Raw genomic sequence first — 9,367 nt, 5'->3', positions numbered from 1 at the left:
GCTAATTATTCCAAGCCCGTTCCCTTGGCTGTGGTTTCGCTAGATAGTAGATAGGGACAGTGGGAATCGGATCCCTCCGCTTTTATTTAACGTGGCATGTTCCGCAATGAAGGGATTACAACCACGGCATTCTAATATACCCACAAGTGAGTACATAATGCACGGGTCTAGATTAAGCGCCAAACCAACGCCCCGGACTAGAAGCTATAGCTATATACATAGCAACCACCCCCAGTAGCAATTCGAGTGCTTACTTGTCGGGCAAGCACTCCCCCTTGCGTAGGGGCGAGATCTATCTAAAATCTCTACCGTTCTGTGGGTCACGGCACCCGAGTTGTATAACGCAACATCCACGTCGAGCCCGAGGACTCTACCCGCGATATAGGTGTCAACCACAGCCACCACGATACTCCCACAAGGGGGCCAACCTCAATGAGCAGCCTTGGAGCTGCTCAACCCGTGGTACCGAAATTACAGGCTCGGTGAGCCTCACCCCTTCAGCTCCGACAAGCTCGGATGGGGCAACCATTTGCCATATTAGTCGCCTCCTACGACAAGCTATGACAGGCTGTGGCAGAATTCTTCGCCGCTACCACACGGCAAGGGTTTTGGACTAAAAGTCCCTCCTCCTGCGGAACGCTTCGTCAGCAAACGTGTTGAGTCGTCGAGTCCTGTCCTCATCCTCCAGAATCCTTCCAAACGTCCAGTTTTCACCATCTCGCTGCACTCCAAGTCCATCAAGGTCGCGCAAATCTGCATAGAGGGGGCAGTCACACAAGACGTGCTGCCAATCCTCAACTGGATCGCCACATGAGCATGCGGCAGAGTCCGAGAGCGCTCTATTATGCAGAAATGCGTTTAACGATCCGTGTCCAGTGATCAGGAATCCGGTGCGCATCGGAAATCCGAAGTGTGGATTCCGAAATGCCAGAGTGACATCTGGGATGAACTTGTAGGTCACCCGTCCAGATGCATCTACGTCATCCCATCTGTCCTGCCATCTGTGCAGTAAGCACTGCTCCCATACGCACCATCTTCTCTTCCCAGCTCAGACTCGTGAGGTCTTCGCCATACAGCAGATCGTATTCCTCCAGCGGGTATCCACGCTTTAGTTTGTATTTAACTGCCATTTGCATGGCAGCTAAATCAAACGGGGGAACGCCAGCAAGAACCTGCAGTGCCGCAGTGGACACTGTTCGGCATACCGGAAGGCTTCCCATAAGGATTAGCCTCTGGCAAGCAAGGAGTCGCCTCTTGGCCACAACTTGCTGCGTCGTAGTGACATACCATACCGAGGCACCAAATAGCGCACAGGGCACCATGAGTCCGGCATAGATGGTCCGCCTGGCTCGAGGACTGAAACCCCAGTCTACTCGAAGCACACGCGCCAATGCTGCAACGACTCCAGCCATACGCCTGTCGAAGGTTCCCGACGTGCTCGAGGAATCTCAAGCCTTCGCTGACTGTGATGCCAAGGTACCGGCAGCTGCTTACATACGGCAAGTTTGCTCCAGCAAATTTTACCGCAGGGGGGCGACTTGGTACACGCGAAGGGCCACGCGTAAAGTGTTCGCTTCCTTTAAGCAGCATAATTACCGTCTTACTGGTGGAAACGGCAACGCCGACTTCCATCCCCCACGTTTCAACGATGGACATTAGTTGCGCTCCTTTTGTCTCCAGCGCGAGTCGGGAGTTTCCCTCGACGAGAAGCAGCAAATCATCCGCATACGCACTCAGTGTGCAGTACGACTCAAGGCGCCGGATCAGTACATCCATCAGCAGATCCCAAATGAATGGGCCGCTGATTGACCCCTGCGGACAGCCTCTAGTTACGGGGACATCAACTTCCTCGTAACTGCTTCGGATGACTGCTCTTCTGCCTGAGAAGAAGCTCTGCCACAAGCCCATCTCTCGGCATCCCAACTCCGCCAGTCGGCGCAGTGCAGCACTCCATTCCACATTGTCGAAGGCTCCCTTGAAGTCCACGAAAATGCCGAGCACGTATTTCGCCGGGCTGGCGTGAATACTGCTCTTCACGTGCATCCAAGCATCCTCCACACAACGTCCTTGGCGAAAACCGAACTGCCACCTGCAGCCTTCCGGAAGAACTTCTCTCACACGATCTACCATGATGGCCTCCAGCACCTTTCCGAAAACCGGAAGCAGGCAAATGCCGCGGTACGACGATGGCTCACACCTGTCCTTGTCGGGTCCCTTGAGCAGAGCTACCACACGAGGGCATTTCCACTCAGCAGGGAAGTACCCCGACCGGATGCAGCTGGAATACATCGCCGTAAGATGCTGAGGTATGGCGCGCCACACAGCCTTGCAAATCGTACCGTTGATGCCGTCCATGCCAGGCGAGCGTTTGCTCTTCAACCTAGCGACACAAGCACCAACCTCAGAAACTTCCAGGGGCGGTGGGAATTCCTCCGCTGAGGCAATCGGTGCATCGGACTCCGCAACTGGGAAAAAGTTGCGGAGGAGCACACGCGCACAGTCACTCCAGTTGGTGACTAGCTCGCCATTTACGCGAAGGCACCCAATCTCCGTCCGTTTCTTGCGACCTCGGCACATCTTGTAGACGCGCCCCCAGGGATCGTGTGAATTTTCTCCCACGAAGCGTCTCCAGCTGTCCTCCTTCGTCCTCAGGATGAGCTTCTTGTAGGCGGCCGAGGTAAGTCTCAGCTCGCGCACAATAAGCTCGGCCACGTCGTCATGGCGACGACGTCTGGCATCCTGAAGTCGGCGCCTAAGTCTCCTGACTTCGCGGCGCATCGCACTAAGGTCAGCGGTCCACCAACCTGGTCTCGATCTCGGCGATCCTGCAGTCCTCCTACCCAGAACAAGGTCGCACACTTCGTGGACGATCCTGCGAAGGGTAGAGGCTTGTTGGTCCAGCGGCGATTCTGAGAAGTCTTCCGGAAGTTCGGTTGCCCTACTCACCATTTCCTGCTCGAACAACCGCCAACGTGCATTGGAGAAGTTCCAGGACGGCACCGGAGCTAGGCTCTCAACGGCTGTATCGGTCGTTGGGTTGGCCACAACAGTAACGATGTTGTGGTCACTCAACTCCCAATCGTCCACTCTCCACTCGTATGTGGCTAGCATAGATCCTGCAGCGTTGGCGATCGTCACGTCGATGTCGCTCCGTCCGTTGCTGGACTCGAACGTGTACACCGAACTTGGCTGGTTTAGAACCACGGCTTCCTTCTCCACAATCCACTGAGACAGCAGCTCACCCCGATTATAGTTTGCAAGTCCCTCAGCGTGAGGAGGGAGCTTGCTAAACCACATGGGGGATGCTGCGTTCGCATCAAGGCCAAGGATTGCGGGGGTTCTGCTGGCCAGCAGCAGGACCGCATCCAAGTACGCGAGGTACGGTGGTAAATCGGCATCAAACTGACAATATGCGGAGCATAGAAAGATTAAGCCAAATCTTCCTTTTATGCTCACACATACGCCGTACTCCGTGGTGAGGGGCTCCACTTGCATGCAGGTGACATCCTGGTGATTAACTAGGATGGCCGCCTTTCCTCCTCGATCGGTAAAACTCCTTATACCGTCAGGCAGCTCATCCATCCTCCCGTCGTTCACATATGGCTCCTGGACCAGTGCGAACAGGCTCTTGCTCTCTCGCAATCGGACTCCGAGCTCGATGGTAGCAGCTCGTCCTTTGCCACAATTTGCTTGGATGAAGCTATACATTTTTAATGTCTAGCATTCACCCGCGCCAGCACCGCCGCATACACAGGGCACCCGGGGGACAGCATATGGTGCGCCGATGGGTAGCCCTTGAAGCGGCAATTCCGGCAGTCCACCGGATTGGTGCAGCCTCGCGCATTGTGGCCAGTCTGTCCGCACTGTCGGCAGACCTTGTCGCTCTCCTTCATCCTGCAACTGGCCACCTTGTGGTCGAAACCGACGCACCTATGGCACGCATAAGTGCGCACCAAGGCCCGGCAGTTATATGCAAACCACCCTATGTAGGCTTTTCCTCCGTCCAGGACATCAAGTGCCGTCGCGTCGACCTCTAGCGTCACGTTGACCGTGGCGCCATTAGCCTGCGACCAGGGCTTTTCGAGCCGCACCGTCCTCTTGAATTGTGCCAGGTCCATCTTGTCCTCGAAGTTGTTTTTATACAACTCCGTCATGAAGTCCTCGGGCGTGTGCGCAGTGTCGACGTTGCTCACTACAACCTTTGGCTTAAGTTCCGGGGTCTGCTTAATTTCAAGTCCGGCCTCGCCGAACTTCTTGTTAGCCATCACGCGCTTAAGCTCACTGGACGACGGGGTACGTATAACCGCACCGCCACGCGCCAATCCCCTGACTTCATGGAGTCGGACTCCTAGTGCAGGAGCGATTTCTTTCCGCACCTTCTCCGCCAGCTGCTTGCCCGAGATGGTCGGGTCTGGGCTGTGCACGACTGCCGACCAGGTCTCCCGCGGCTTTCGCGGCATCGGGATCGGCGTGGCAGAAGGCACTGGCAAGCTGGGGTACGCAACTGCATACGACGGCTGGTTAGCAACAGCGACTGGTCGCTGAGCTGGCGGCGGTGGCGTCTTCTTGCACTGCTTGTAGCGATCATCGAGGATGGCATTCCTAATAAGCAGCGACGAGATCAAGCCGTCGTACCTCGTTGCGACTTTCATAATCTCCGTCTGGAGTTTTGCAGACACTATATTCACAATGAGCCCTAGCAGCTCATCCCTGATCGCAGTCGACTCTTCTGCGACGCGGCACGATCCTTGCTTCACGATCTCCATGGAGCAGTGCGACGATGCGAACAACGGGAGGGGGAGAGGGGACTACGACCTCAACTCCAACGGCGACTTTTGCTGCAGCGGCTGATGTCGAGGCTTCAGCGGCGTCGGCAGCGGCAGCAGCAGCGGCAGCGGCAGCAGCAGTAGCAGCTGCAGCTACTACAGCAGCAGTGGGGGCGGCGGCAGCGGGAGCGGGCGGCGGCGGCATCTCCAGAGAAGAGAGCGTCTCCTCTACAAGGGGCTCTGGCCCGCCTCCAACTCCATCCACGGCAACAATCTTTTGCCTGCGAGGCGTCCCTTGCGGCAGCACCTCGTCCACGCTTCCCCTTCGGGCGGCCTTTTCGTCCAACATTGACGCTACCTCGACTGCTGGCAGATTCGCTGCCCGAGCATCCGCCCTCCGTCTCCATCGGAGATGGAGCCATCGCCCACCTACCCTCTAAACTTTTTCTCGAGCAAGCTCACTTACCCGATAAGAAAGCTTAGGCGGTACACGCACAGCTGACGCGCGAGAGGAATCACGCGAGAGGGAACACCTGACGCCAAACGCTCTCGCGAAAGCTCTCTCACGAAAGCGCTCTCTCGAAAGCGCTCTCCAAGCACACGCGGCGCGCGCACGTGTGGAATTTTCCACAAAGGAAAACTCCGATTACTCCGCTCACCGCTGACTTTTCCTAAATGTTTTTACACCACCGTACTCCTTTCGCAAAGGCACGAATTTTGACGCAAATTTTAACTTTGTACACCACGTACTTTCCGAGATATGACCGACTGATTGGGACCACGAAAAAACACACGTCCGTCGTTAATCCATTCATGCGCGTCACTAATTAGATGACGAGGCATTTGGCTACCTTAAGAGAGTCATAGTTACTCCCGCCGTTGACCCGCGCTTACTTGAATTTCTTCACTTTGACATTCAGAGCACTGGGCAGAAATCACATTGTGTCAACACCCGCTAGGGCCATCACAATGCTTTGTTTTAATTAGACAGTCGGATTCCCCAAGTCCGTGCCAGTTCTGAATTGATTGTTAATTGATAATCGTTTATAATTAATAAGAACTAATTGGTTTAACCCAATTAGTATTCTTAAAAATTTTAGCAAGAAAGTTCCACAATTGGCTACGTAACTAAACTATCCGGGGAACAAGTGACCAACATAAATGCCAGACACTCTATTTACCCAGAACGAGCACATAAACCATGTTATTGTTTCCCAATCAAGCCCGACTATCTCAATCTTCAGAGCCAATCCTTATCCCGAAGTTACGGATCTAATTTGCCGACTTCCCTTACCTACATTATTCTATCGACTAGAGACTCTTCACCTTGGAGACCAGCTGCGGATATTGGTACGGCCTGTTGAGAAGTTTGCGTGTCCCCACCATAAATTTTCAAGGTCCGAGGAGAAAATATCGACACAACAGTATATGTCATGCTCTTCTAGCCCATCTACCATATCTCTCTGCGAAAGACTTCCATGGTAGTACGGCTATAAAACAGAAAAGAAAACTCTTCCGATATCTCTCGACGGCTTCTTTATGGTCGTTCCTGTTGCCAGGATGAGCACGAGGCCCATATTTAATAACAAACGGATACTCAACAGGTTACGGAATTGGAACCGTATTCCCTTTCGTTCAAAATTATTCAAGTATATTAATTAGCTTGATTTATATAATATAATTATATTTGTATGGCATTTGTTTTACTTGAAAATTTTCGGCTTTCGCCTTGAACTTAGGACCGACTAACTCGTGATCAACCACTGTTCACACGAAACCCTTCTCCACTTCAGTCCTCCAAGGTCTCATTCGATTATTTGCTACTACCACCAAGATCTGTACCAATGGCAGCTCCATGCAGGCTTACGCCAAACACTTCTACGCATACCATTGTACCTTCCTACTCACTAAAGTTTCAAAATTTATATCACAAGTAATATAAATCATCTACTTTAGCGGTAATGTATAGGTATACAACTTAAGCGCCATCCATTTTAAGGGCTAGTTGCTTCGGCAGGTGAGTTGTTACACACTCCTTAGCGGATTTCGACTTCCATGATCACCGTCCTGCTGTTTTAAGCAACCAACGCCTTTCATGGTATCTGCATGAGTTGTTAATTTGGGCACCGTAACATTACGTTTGGTTCATCCCACAGCGCCAGTTCTGCTTACCAAAAGTGGCCCACTGGGCACATTATATCATAACCTTGAACTTCATATCAAGAAAGTTAAGGTTCTTACCCATTTAAAGTTTGAGAATAGGTTAAGATCGTTTCGACCCTAAGGCCTCTAATCATTCGCTTTACCAGATAAGATTATTTTATATAACATTAAAATGCACCAGCTATCCTGAGGGAAACTTCGGAAGGAACCAGCTACTAGATGGTTCGATTGGTCTTTCGCCCCTATACTCAATTCTGACAATCGATTTGCACGTCAGAACTGTTTCGGTCTTCCATCAGGGTTTCCCCTGACTTCAACCTGATCAAGTATAGTTCACCATCTTTCGGGTCACAGCATATATGCTCAAGGTACGTTCCAGTTAGAGGCATAAATAATATAAATATCATTATACATAACTATATAGAACGCCCCGGGATTGTGTTAATTAGCTATAAATAGTTAAAAAACTAATCCCATTATTAGTCAAGTTAATTACGCTATTAGGTTTATATCCCAATAACTTGCACATATGTTAGACTCCTTGGTCCGTGTTTCAAGACGGGTCCCGAAGGTATCCTGAATCTTTCGCATTGTTAATCATACAAGTGCATATAATAAACACAAAAATCAATGATAATTATGCCATTATATAATTCCGAAAAATTAACGCACTGTATTCATATAAATCTATCAGCACTTTATCAAATTAATAACATTTATTCTGTGTTAAAATGCAAGCAAATTAATTTGAATAAACTATAAGTTATATTTTATGATAAATTTGTATGCTAATAGATTACAATGTCCTTATATGGAAAAAATGCACACTATTATCATAATATTGTTTAAATATTACAATTTTAATGATGAATTTTCCATAACGGATATTCAGGTTCATCGGGCTTAACCTCTAAGCAGTTTCACGTACTGTTTAACTCTCTATTCAGAGTTCTTTTCAACTTTCCCTCACGGTACTTGTTTACTATCGGTCTCATGGTTATATTTAGTTTTAGATGGAGTTTACCACCCACTTAGTGCTGCACTATCAAGCAACACGACTCTTTGGAAACATCATCTAGTAATCATTAACGTTATACGGGCCTGGCACCCTCTATGGGTAAATGGCCTCATTTAAGAAGGACTTAAATCGTTAATTTCTCATACTAGAATATTGACGCTCCATACACTGCATCTCACATTTGCCATATAGACAAAGTGACTTAGTGCTGAACTGATTTCTTTTCGCTCGCCGCTACTAAGAAAATCCTGGTTAGTTTCTTTTCCTCCCCTAATTAATATGCTTAAATTCAGGGGGTAGTCCCATATGAGTTGAGGTTGTGTATAACTTTTTTTGCAATTAATTCTTTATATATAATGATAAAACATTTTATTAAATTCGTTATATATTTTATATATTTGTATGGCATTTGTTTGGTCTAACGAATCAACGAAGAATAATAATATTGTCAACGGCTTTCTATTTACTAATCTTTAATAAGAGACAATTCTAGATAAATTTTTTATGCTAGACATTTCTCAGTATTATTTGATTGAAAAAGAAAATATTTCTCTTCGTTTTTCACATTCAAATTATTTACTAATGTGAGATAATGTTTTTCATATATTTGTTAATATTATGAATAATATAATAATTAAATTATTATTATCCAATAATATACCATATGCTTATAAAATTTCATTATAAAATTTATATAAACAACTTAATTAGCATAGTCTTACAACCCTCAACCATATGTAGTCCAAGCAGCACTATAAAATTAATTAAAGTACATAACAGCATGGACTGCGATATGCGTTCAAAATGTCGATGTTCATGTGTCCTGCAGTTCACACGATGACGCACAGTTTGCTGCGTTCTTCATCGACCCATGAGCCGAGTGATCCACCGCTTAGAGTTTTATATATTGGTTTGGTAATTTTGTCATATATGTTTTTATTGAAAGAAATTAAAAATACACCATTTTACTGGCATATATCAATTCCTTCAATAAATTGATTTTTATACCTAAAACGAATGCTGCGAAATGTCTTAGTTTCATATAACCAATAATATATCAAGTATTTTTTAAATGGCATTTACGGTATTAATACTTTTTTTTAGCGATATATATTGAAATTTATATAAAACATTAACCTGTAATAATCAGGTACAACATTGTACATTTTAGGTTGTTGCATTATCCAATGTATGCGCATAACTGAGATGAACAATACATATCGCAACGCGTGTATATTATGGTCCATATACACACAGTGTTTTATTAATTAATTGCATTTAATATACAATATAATAATAATATTAAATAAATTTAATAATTTCGATTTGCTTGTTCGAATTTGTTATTTGTTTGCTTTTGCTTATTTATTTATCTCTTATTTAATGCAATAATATATTTATTATTACAATTATTATTTCG

The 9,367-nt window shown here is 47.3% G+C and overlaps 1 non-coding gene across 1 annotated transcript; it reads right to left on the bottom strand.

The window, feature by feature from the left end:
• Positions 1-8,668: 8,668 nt before the first annotated feature.
• LOC119561976 lies at positions 8,669-8,847 on the bottom strand. The gene has a single exon (XR_005221580.1). It is a non-coding gene; the product is annotated as a 5.8S ribosomal RNA (ribosomal RNA).
• Positions 8,848-9,367: the final 520 nt, after the last annotated feature.

The sequence above is a fragment of the Drosophila subpulchrella genome, unplaced genomic scaffold (assembly GCF_014743375.2).
Source record: "Drosophila subpulchrella strain 33 F10 #4 breed RU33 unplaced genomic scaffold, RU_Dsub_v1.1 Primary Assembly Seq389, whole genome shotgun sequence".
Taxonomy (NCBI): domain Eukaryota; kingdom Metazoa; phylum Arthropoda; class Insecta; order Diptera; family Drosophilidae; genus Drosophila; species Drosophila subpulchrella.
The sequence above is the reverse complement of the archived record's forward strand: the minus strand, read 5'-3'. Positions and strand labels throughout refer to the sequence as shown.